The sequence below is a fragment of the Pteropus medius genome, unplaced genomic scaffold (assembly GCF_902729225.1).
Source record: "Pteropus medius unplaced genomic scaffold, Ma_sr-lr_union100, whole genome shotgun sequence".
In the NCBI taxonomy this organism is placed as follows: domain Eukaryota; kingdom Metazoa; phylum Chordata; class Mammalia; order Chiroptera; family Pteropodidae; genus Pteropus; species Pteropus medius.
In genome coordinates this window covers 6,402,595-6,414,713 of record NW_024350319.1, presented here as the reverse complement: position 1 = coordinate 6,414,713, position 12,119 = coordinate 6,402,595, and the positions used below count along the sequence as shown (strand labels likewise).

Below are 12,119 nucleotides of genomic sequence, written 5' to 3'. Positions count from 1 at the left end.
ATTATATATTGTCACCCAACTTAAATCATTGGAGGAAGGAAAAGGGAAGGAGTGGGTGAACTTGAAAGGAGGGAGAAGGCATTAATTTACCGAAAGCTAATAATGAAAATATGTCTGGGTTATGCTCTCCGTTTTCCTCAAACTTAAGTTAGCACCATCACAACAACAATAAGAAAAATTGCAGCTTGGTATTTTTAGGACACAGTATATAACACCTTAGAATTTAATGCCTACATAAGATATGCAGTATTTACAATTTATAGATGAAAGGTATCAGTCATTTGGAATTTAATTTGTATTTTCAAGAATTTCACATTGTATATTGTTCCTGGAAATTATGATACAGTATGTGTTATAAAACTGTATGTGTTAAACCTTCCTCCTCTCACCAAAAAAAAACCCCAAAAACAAACAAAAAAACAAAACCGAAAAACAAACAAACAAAAAACCACAAAGAAAACAAATTCTCTGACTCTATCTTGTAGGACTTCTGAGAAATATACAATCAAGTAATCAAATATTCTGTGGGTTTCTGTTTCTATTTCTATAAAAATACATAATAATTTTCTCCAAAATTTAAATATTGGTTTCTCTTTGTCAGGTTGCTAGTTTTTAAAGTAACATATTACATTATATAGTAAGAAAAAAAATCTGAGTTCTTACATCTTAGAAGAATAATGTTAACTAAAATTAACATATATTTATAAAGGATTTTATGCTTGGCAACTAAAAATGTAGAAGCAGTTTAAGCCTACTGTTCCTTGGAAAAAAATTTTTTTTTCTGAACTGCATACTGGAAATTAGGAATGGATTGCTAGAGTCACTAGTGGAAAATTTTTAAATTATTAGAAAATATTGAATAAGTAACACTAAGAGCAGTAACTCTTCACCCTCAAAAGCAATATACTCACTTTCCTAAAGTACTTCAGTGGTGGCTGTTAAACAATGTCATAAGAATAAGACTACTTCAGTTAAGCCATTAGCCCATTACAATGGTTAAGTTTGAATACTGAATGCAGTGTTATATGACTGGCCTTGATAAATCCCTGTGTTTCATTGTCATGATGGGACGGTAATATGATTAATAGAAAGATATCATCAAATGTTTGCATGAGAGAGAAGTCCCTTTAATATTTAAGATACATCATACTGTGAAGCACTATACCTATGTTATACATCTATATGGATCACTCCATATAGCAAATGACATGGCAGGTATTTTCCCCATTAGGGATCCATCTACATGGCCTTCTACAACATGAAAAAGAACTGAAACCAATGACAACATGATAAAACATGATGATCCAGTTAGAAACTTAGAGCTCTTTTTGCCATTCACGTGAAACCGGAATCTTTAGTAAAAGAGGGAGAAGCAAAGGAAATTAAAAAAAAAAAAAAAGAAGAAAGAAAATGTGTTGAAAGGCCAATTGAGCTTCCCCCAAATTTTCATGTTTATCAGATGCTTACATTAGCTCCTTTTCCTTTATCATTCTGATATGTGTGTAAGGAGCAAGATTTTGTACCCCTGTAATACTTATTTTCACCTAGTAAACAAATAGTCCCCTATTTTAATACATGCAAAGAGTTGTAAGACAAACCTTTAAACAAATATAAATTCCATTTAGTGTGCTCAGATGCCTTCTTCTGTAATTTCAAGTGATGGATTGCAATTCTAGTGATTTTAACGGACTTGCCAGTTCTGTACTCTTTTAATTTTTCATAATAATATTAAAATGTTCGCTTTGTGTATTATTTTCTTTATGTTGTATGGGATGATGCTCATCGAATTAATGTAATGGAATAATACCTTAGGTCAACATCATTAATGAATTTGATATCATCCCTAGGTTTTGTAGTTCCTAAGTATAACTTCATATTATGACAGTTGACCCTTGGAATTGATGTATTAAGGCTAAGTCTCAAAGAATTAAAATGGTGTATGGTAATATGTTTTCAGGGTTATAATTTGATCTGGAATATATCTATCTGCATGTGATCAAAAATGAACTATTTTAACTATATACTTATATATAATTTCCTATGATAAAAGAATACCATATAATCTAAGAATAAAGGAATATATGACATGAAGAAATTATATCCTTGATACTGAGTTAGAAAGAGAATTAAATGACATCTCTGGCCTTAAAATATATATATTTTTTTATCTTTTAAGGATCCTGTGTGTGTAATTCTTTTCTGTTGATAATCTCAGCAATATAGGTGTTTAAGAGGAGCAACAGAATAATATAGTTCATAAATTTTTCATTTTGAGTCACAAAGGTACCAACACTAAAGAGCTATTACAGATTATATGCATGTTTTACTGACACTTTGTTTTATTATGTTTGTATTGATTATCAGATTTTTATGTACTGAAACTTTTGTGACTTCTGTATGAAATTATTGCAAAGATAGACAAGGAAACACTTGTTTTGTTTTGCTTTTCAATTATAAGTTATCTTAATATCAATGTTGCCTTGGTGACACAGAGAAAATAAAACTATTCACATTCGATGATCTAAAAATCAAAGATTAATATTTCTGTTGTTTTATAAAGGTACTTACTTCTTTTATCTCAGGCACAGAAAGGTTAAGTATATACTTAAATCTCAAAGTTAGTGAGTGGCTCTATGACTTTAGAAAGAAAAGAAACTGTCACCTTTCTCATAGAGTTCAAAATCTAAAGCCTAGAAATCAATGTTCTTTTCCTTTAAAAATGTGTTAAATGTTGTCGGTGTACTGAATAGAAACAGAAGAGATATAATCAGGTCATCAGTAACCTTATATATGGAAAAACACTATAAAAAGTAGACTCTCAGATAGAGAGAAAACTATCCTACCATTCAATGCCAGTCAACAAGCATTTATAAAAATCTGCGCAATAAACCCTACAATCTATAAACTATGACCTGGAAAGTCAAAATAACATCCAAAAAACTTGCAATTCTAATTTATCAATACTTGATCTAATAATAGTATTATGTGGAATATGTGAAGCTTAATTAGTATTTTAGTTACATATGTGAAATATATTCTTCTAACTGAATCATTGCTAAGAATATGTCTCATGAAGACATATGCAAATTCCCTCCTAGACTGTAATTTACATTTTTAATATTTGTAATTTGCAATTAACACTCTCATTTGCCTTTTATTTGAGAACATATACTGAATCAGTATACTTAAAATTTTAAGAAAAAAAATCCATATTTTGTAATGTTCTTCCTAGAGTTTATTATACTGTGATATATAATACTATCTGCCAGAACTGTTCTCTTTTACAGCAGAAGATAAATTGTTCTTTATCTCTGAGCACTGCCTTTTCACCATAGCCAGTGGGATTCAATACCACTGATTCTTTTTACAATCTTGGTTTAGAAAATTAAAGAAACTCAAGTAGTACTGCTGCAATTCATTTATGGCTAATACATCTTGTCTTGCATGACTGAAGACAAGTGCCCTCCAGATTAAATTTTGCTGCTCAGCATCCTGCATCTTCATAAAATACAGTTCTTACATAGCTCCATGAATATCCCAAGCATGTGGTTTAATTTAAACCAACATGCTTGAGTTACCCATTTAAATAAAATGTTTGTAATGTTCCAAAACTATTTTATAAATGCACCTTTTAAAAATAAAACAAGCAAAGACTATAATTTCAAATGAGATAAAATATCTATATTCAATAGAAAGCAGAAAGATCTTCAGGGAGGACTACCTGAGTTACTTTAGGGACTAGACATTTGTTTCTGAATATTGATTTGTGGAAGAGAAAAGTTGCACTGCCAGCTGCTGCTGCAAGTCACTGTAAGTGCTGGATCCACCTACTCTGTTTCCCTATCTCCATGGCCAAAACAACAGAAATAAAGTTGACATGAATGGTCTAGCAAAATGTTACCCTTTCCTGCAGTGTTCTATTTAAACTGTATGCTGCTCCATTTATAATCACAGTTTAGCAGTGGTTTTGATATGAATTTTGATAAAATTTATCTATAAAATTATAATATGTGTGTAAGCTTGGTTAGGGTAAATAAAAAAGGAACTTGACAATGTATACAACAGTCACTACTAGGGAGTTATTTATTGTGATATATACACATACCATATGGATAGTTTTTATTATAAGAAATATCCTGAAGTCTAAGGAAGCATTTTAGACTTTTATGTGCTTATTAAAACAAACCAATTGAAATAAGTATCTGATGCTACAAGTTTTGCTTCTGTGTGTGTGTGTGTGTGCATGCACACGCGCATGTGTTTTCTGGTCTCAATCCATTGGATGATGGCTCATAATGATAAAAATTAACTATCCATGGGCCTTTTGACCACATAGAAACAATGATGGGATCGAAATGAACCTGAAATTTTAAGGAGAAAGAATCAGTTCACATTCTGCTGATGTGTGTGCACGTTTACTAGTATTTTTAAGTTCAATTGGAGAGACAGTGTGATCTCTAATTATTACGAGTATGTTAGAAGAATATTATATATATAGGACCGAGTATATGTTTTGAGAATTTTAGGGAATCACATCAAATTATCTGTGTGCATAGGAATTCATAGTTACCGAGTTATCATGTTAACCTTCATGTAAGTAAACCTTTTACTAACATGAAAAAAAAATTATAAAATTCATTGAGCCACTGTTTAAACATTGTAGAGAGTACAAAAGCCATCAAAGTGACAAAAAAAAAATAGGTAGCAGAATCTATATAACAAAAAATCTAACTAGTAAATGCAAAATAATGGATTGAAGTGCTTTAATCATTGTCTATCATACATACTGTCATATATGAATATTTTAAATAAATTTTTATAAAAATATAAAAAATGATTAAGTAGTTATTTTATACCTAATGGGAGTGGAAGGTCATTTATTCCAAAGAGCAGTTGGAGAAAACAAAATTAAATAGAAATGAATTTTTAGGAACACCGTTTTTTTGTTGGCAATACGTAAAAACTGTGATTATCTATCTGCATTATGAATTAACAAAATTATTATTCCAATTTTAATGAAATAAAAATTTCTAAATTAATATTCAGATATTAATTTAGATATTAATATCTGAATATTATAATATATCTATAATATTCAGATATTAATCTAAAGCCATGTTTCTATTTAAGTTGCTCAGTTAAAGGTAATTCATTAATAATTATGAGCAAGCATTTTTTATATATTTAACATTTATCAAGTAATTTCATGTAAATTATATCTAAGGCACAAAAACCTATGTACAGTTATTATATTTAGTAATTCTATAGAAGTAAACACACATACGCAAACACACACACACATTCATACATATACATAGCTGAAATTAAAGGGATTAAATTAACTTTCGCCAAAAAATGTTCATGATATTTGGCATAGTTACAACATGTATCCATATATTGTCTCTACTTCTTCTGAATTTATATTTAATATTGCTATATTTGACGATGAAATAAAAATTTCTCACTCATGTATAATTTATATTGGCTAATGTGCCAATATTTTTCTTTATTAATAGCAATTTTAAACCTTTTCATTATGTTGAGACAAAAATTGTAGGGCAACGACATCTTAATGATGTGAATTAAAGAAATAAAAAATAAGGATTGAGAAAAGAAAAGAGAAATGAAAAGATACATATCATACATTTCATTGCTTGACAGTGAAGACTAAGATAAGGTCTTTAAATCAGATAGACCTGACTTTGAATCTTTTCTCTACCTCTTAAAAACTATATGCTTTTCAGGAAATGACTTGCAGAGTACAATCTGTGTCATCAACATTGTGATGCCAATTATGATTTATAAAACGTAAAAATAAAAATCTCTCAAGCAATGTAGCCTTGTCCTTCTTCTGCAGGTTATAATTTATGATTTCATTAATCCAATCACTGAACAAGCACCATTTCTCCAGGGCCTGCTTTGGACCTCTGTAATACTAGTCACTCAAGATATAGAGATGAATAAAATGCATCTAAGCATTTAAGAGTTCATTGTCAAGAGTGAGGGAAGTGTAAGAGGACACTATTTGGGGAGTTTATAATAGCATTGGGAAGTCAAGAAGACTTGAAATCTGATTCCTAAGCTGAGCTTTAAAAGATAAATTGGAATTTTCCAGAAGCTGGGGAAAAGAGTGTGAAGTTATTATAAGTAAACCTAAAGAGATGAGAACTAGTTCAATATTTCAAGCATGTCAGTTGTTTTTTATAGTAAAAGCAGTGTAAGGGAGAGGTAAGGGAAGAATTGCTACATTGCACTGCTTTCAGGAGAGAACATTCCAAGAATGACTACATAGCTCAAAAACAAAATTATATATTTGAAGGGAAGATACACTAATAGAATTTTATAATGTGAAAAAAAGTACAATTTGTCATTTGAACATAGATATTGTTTTCTGGAACTGATAAAAATGACATGGTGGGCATCAAGTTGGCTATTGGCAAACTATTCAGAGTGAATTTGAAAATAAGTTGCATTTATAAAATATATTTTTATGTTAGATTATGAGGAGATTACTCTGTGTCTAATGAACTATATTTATGGATCTAAGAGCAGATATTGAAGACAAAATCTCTGTTAAGAATGAATTCCTTTCTAGTTTTGTTTTTAACTGCTGTCCAGGGGCTGGCACAAAACCATTCAAAATTGAAGTGCCACTCTTGACTTGATGGCCTGACTATAGTTTAAATAAAATCTAAATAATCTTTTAATTCTGGTTAGAATAGTAGGAATATAGAGTTCAGAAAATTGTTTGTAAATCCAAATTTGATATCACTGTGAAGCACAAAGCTAAGTTTAATATGCCAACAGTTGTTTCTTGAGATTTTTCTCTCATGTGCAAATAATGTACAATTTACAAATATTTCCTAGACTAAGTAAGAATAATTGTATAGGATTCTTCTCTTGTTTAAGCAGAAAGGTGCATTCACTGTCTCAGATATTCAATAGAAATCAATTCCATTGACTTTAAATAAAAGTCACTAGAAAATCATTTTTAAAAGCACAGGCACTAAGAAGAAGAATATGATTGTTTTAATTCAATTAATGAACTATTGCCAAGAATTAAACTGCCAATTACACAAGAGAATTAACACGCAGGAAGCTAAAATATTAAATATAAAGACTGTGAAGATTTCAACGGAGATGTGCAATTGGTGGTCATGCTGAAAGAGAAATTTATGTCTACAGTTATTGAGAAAAATCCCAACCTTCTTGATCTCTATAAGTTCATAATTTACTGAATAAAACGAACCTTTTGAAAGGTTCATCTTTCTCAAATAGTTTGGCTTGGAAACTTATGTCGTTTTCAAGCACAGATAAAGATACAGCTAGAAAAGGCATAGGATAGCTAGAGTGAATCCTTTCATGTTCATGCCTAAGAGTAAAGCTATCAGCATTTAATATCAATTTAACATTCCTTTGGCTTAAGGAACCAAAATTGTACTAAGGCTTAGAAGGATTTTAATATGATTAATAGTATTAAACTTTTCTTTATGCATTCATTAAATTGACCAGAGTGGAGTGGTCAGAAAGAACATTACATGAAGCTCATACGTAAATAAGGAAATGTATAATAGTAATTAAGACTTTTTACTACAGCCAGACATGCCTGAATTTGAATAATGGATCTATACTACTCAATTTCTTTGAGCCTCAATTACCTATTCTTTAAAATAGAAGTTAAAAATACTACCTAACCTAACAGGGTTATGGAGAAGATTAAATGAGATCATTCATAGAAAGCTCTTAACACTCTACCAGGCCTGTAGTTCAGTAAATGTTAGTTGCTGTTATTATTATTGCTTTAAAATATACAACTTTGGATTATGCATTACATGACATGTTTTTTTTTTTTGAAAGTGATACATATGTTTTTGTTTGCTTTGTTTTTGTCCTGGTCATTTAATAAAGAAGAATAAAAAGTAGAAGAAGCTCAAAATCTTATAGCCTGAACCTAGGAAAACATAATAAAACTTAAACTAGTTTGTATTATCAGTTGTAAGGTGTATATACAACATTCGAGGACATTCTGAGACCAAGTCTTTGGTTTAATTGGTCAAATCAAATAAATTGAGAATTAATTCAATAAATAAACCTTGAATATTTGAGATGTTTTGAGTACTGTGCTAAAATGTCTCCTATATTATTTCCATAACTATTTTCTAAAAGAAAATCTAGTATAAATTAAACAAAAATTTGTGTCTCTTTGAAGACAAAACTGTAGAGCTTCCTGATAAACTTATGATAGTTAAGAAACTTTGCTATTGAATGATGAACACTATAGAGGGGGAAAATCTCAACTGGTAAATTGCTAAGGGTGAAGATAAACCCCAAATAAAGAAAGCCCTCTTCAGCTAAAGAGAAAAACACTGGAAATCAGAAAACTACCTCTCTGGTAAAAGGAGGAAAAAAAAATGTTATTGCATTAAGATTGGCTACTTAAAATGACAACATCGAAGACCAGAGTACCAAGCCACAATAGTGGTTGCCTTTAAAGCAGCAAAAAATAAAATAAAATTGACCCAAACTTATTTATTTTTTCCTATTGAAGAGAAGTTGTCAAGCCCTCGACTTGCAAGAGAGAAAGAAAAAAAACAATATGGGTATTACTTCCCTCTAGTGGCGAGTGGAGATCCCACAAAGCACACCAAGGAGTACACTACCGGAAGACTGATGTGTCTTTTGCAGAACATTTTATAGTTTTTAAAGTTCTTCATGATGTTTTATATCATTGAATTTTCAAAGAATCCTGTGATGTTTTATCATTCCTACTTTAAAGATGAAGAAGCAGATTATTAAGGCAGAACAGAATGCAATTCCAAGAGTAAAATACTGAGGGAAGCCTCAGATTAAGACCAGATTTTATCACTAATTAGCTTTTTGAGTTTCTTCAGTTTATACAAATGAAGTTAAATAGTCTCAATAGTATCTTAAGGCTCATAATTATAAAAATACCTCGGCTTGTGTCAGTTTTATGTCTAGTAAGTAGTTAAATTGAGACTTTAACATTGGTAGAGTGTCAGCTCCCTTTCCTCTGTTGCTGTCCCTCTTGAATGGCTTAAGATATGCATTGCCTTAGTCGGAAATTCATGCAATATCTAAGATGAGCCATTCTTAAGGATACAGATTCTCCAATAAGAGCCACTTGGATTGGATAGGGAAAAAAACAGAATGAGTGGAAAACAGACTATGAGTATTAAAGAGTTCTCTTGAGAAGCATCTAATAAATACATTTCTATGAACGGAGAAAAACTTGTAGTGGAGTTTGATTACAATTATTTTATTTTATTTTTATTTTTATTTTTATTTTTTTTTAGGCAAGGCAACCCTTGGTTGACCTCACAGATTGCAAGGACTTTGTCAGTTTACTTATTTTTTTTATTTTTTACACCTACAGCACCTGGTCTTCCTAGGTGGTCTCCCATTACTAACCAGGCCTTACCCTGCTTAGCTTCTCAGATCAGATGGGATCAGGCTTATTCAGGGTGGCATGGCCATAGACTGATTACAGTTAAATTTTTACAGATCATGTAGGGAGTTTGAAAAATGGCATGCTAAACTATAGCTGGGACAAATTAACAGGTGGCAGAATGATCTAAACTTTGTTAGATGAAATGTTCCCAGTTAGATGTAGAGAGGAAGAGCTTCTACTAGAGAGATGTTTTGTTACTGGGTAGAGACGGATCTGCTATTCTCTTTATTAAGACAAATTTCTGGGTTGACATGTTACAGAATGAGTAATAACTAAAAACTTCTGATGACTTTGAAGGTAGCAATGAGCATTTAGTAGAATTTTTAGTTGAAAACCTCATTACATATGATCTATATTTCACATGAATTCAGATATAAAAAATGAAAACACACAATGCCAAAGTAGTCTTTATTTTTCTCCTATTTGGGTGAAAGTACTGTGTTTAGCCATTAACTTGATCAGTGATACAAAGTTTTTATGAATCATCTCAGTTGGTTGGGAAGCACAAGAACTTGTCATAGATGTGGGTCTTTAGCACTTCTACATTTATTGTACAGCTGAGCACTAAAAGACATATAAGTGTTTAAGTTAAGAATAACTTCCACCAAATATTGCTTTTCATCTCAAGTTTTGACCTAATAAAACATTAAGTTGAAGTTTATTTTTTTTATCTAGTTACCTTGAAACAATACATATCATCATAGTGATAACAGAGAATGGATTTTTAAATTTTACTAGATTGTATTTTATATTGTGGTGGTTATCCTATCAAACACTTCAAATATACTACAGAAAGTAATCACTTAATAATTAAATAATTAAATATTATGAGATGTAATAACCAAGATTATGTAAACTAAAATGACTAGAAATAAAGCATGTAAACATTCTGCAATCTCTATTAGTTTACCTTTCTATTATTCTTCACATAATTAAATTAATAAATATTGTCAAGTCTCATTAGAGGTGCTGGAAATACAATGGTATGAACTAGCATTTTCCCATAATTATTACATATGTGAAATATATGTTTTATATGCACACAAAAACAGATATGAATAGATACATAAATGATGTATTACTTTATTTAATTAGTAATGCTTATAATTCAAGTCAGGGATCCCCAACTCTCAGGCCACTGACAGGTACTGGTCTGTGGCCGGTTAGGAACAGGGAGTCACAGCAAGAGGTAAGTGGCAGTGAACAAGTGAAGCTTCATCGGTATTTGCAACCACTCCCCAGTGCTAGCATCACCACCTTAGCTCCACCTCAGATCATCAGGCTTTAGATTCTCATAGGAGCACCAGTCCATGGTGCCAAAAAGATTGGGGACCTATAATCTAAGTCATTGAATTATTTGCACACTATTTCATTGAATACATACACTTACAATGAATGTTTTTGAAGCAGATTAAGTACTTACAGAAGTTGTACCTTTCAATTCTCATGTGCACTTTTTTCATTTCATTTTTGATATATTTTAAATAGAGAGGCCACCATTTCAAACACTAAGTGCTTTTAACTCAGATCATGCTTATTAATGTGTATACTTTCTATTTTTTAACGTTTGACATGATGATGATGGTGGTAATGATGATGATAAAATATAATGCTACAACATTTCAGAAAATTCTATATCTGATGCATTTCGACAACATTCTTTGGTCTAATTCATTAAGTGGCTGAGTAAATCCTATGCGAAATCTCAGTATATCTTGTATCTGGCAGGATAATAAAAAATGCAACCAACACATCTAATAAGCAGATAGTTTTTGGAGCTAGGGATTCTCTTAACATGCAGGAGAAAAAGAAGTGTTACAATGTTGCTAGACACAATCTAAGCAAGAGCTGTAAGAGGCCTCAAGCCTCTGTGAGTCATTGGTGTCCTAATTTAGCCTACTTGTTCATGCGAGCTGTCAAGCAGAATTGGTAGAGGGCAAGGGAAGTGCTGTGACAAGGTGCCACTGGGAGGAGAACTAATTGGAATTCTGCAAGCTAAAGGATGTGAGAGGTTCAGAGAAGTGGACTAGCTAATTCAATACTCTATCTTTAGGGACTCACTATAAAAATCACAAAATACAATTGGCTATTGATCACAAATTCAACATTGGTGATATTTTTAAAAATGAAATTAACTTTTGAGGATACAAGAATAAAGAAAAGAGTGGTCATTATTTGAATTAAACTTATTTAATCGTTCCCTTTAAACACTCCCCACTAAAAAATGAACAAAAACAGAGTAGGAAAAAGAAAATAATTCTGCAATCTTCTTGACTGCCAGTTTTAATGTTTTAAATAAATTCTTTGTATATCATTAAAAAAAAAAAAAGAAAAAAAACTTCTCCTTTTAAAGACTTCCAAGAACTAGATTAATACTGTCCTTTTTAATCTTTAAGATCCTGAGTTTTTAGAAAGTTATGTCTTTCTCAAAGCCTGTAGTTAGGATCTGAAAAGCAGCAACTTTTGCTTCATCTTAGTGTCATTGCGACCTTCTTTTCTTTCCGTTTTTTCTTTTATTAAATTCGTTGTACCCTTCTCAACAGAGTTCTTGTATTATTGTATTGTAGGTGTTCCTTAGTAATTGTAAAAATAACCGGTAAATGTACTTACATTTTTAGAAGGCTTGGACGAGAGAGAAAGAGAGAGAGAG

General features: G+C 31.1%; 1 protein-coding gene and 1 pseudogene across 2 annotated transcripts in view; one reads left to right on the top strand and one right to left on the bottom strand.

Moving 5' to 3' along the window:
* NEGR1 (neuronal growth regulator 1) overlaps positions 1 to 12,119 on the top strand; it is a 771,677-nt gene that overhangs the window by 64,680 nt on the left and 694,878 nt on the right. The window lies entirely within an intron of this gene.
* Positions 9,386 to 9,499, bottom strand: LOC120583515 (uncharacterized; annotated as a pseudogene).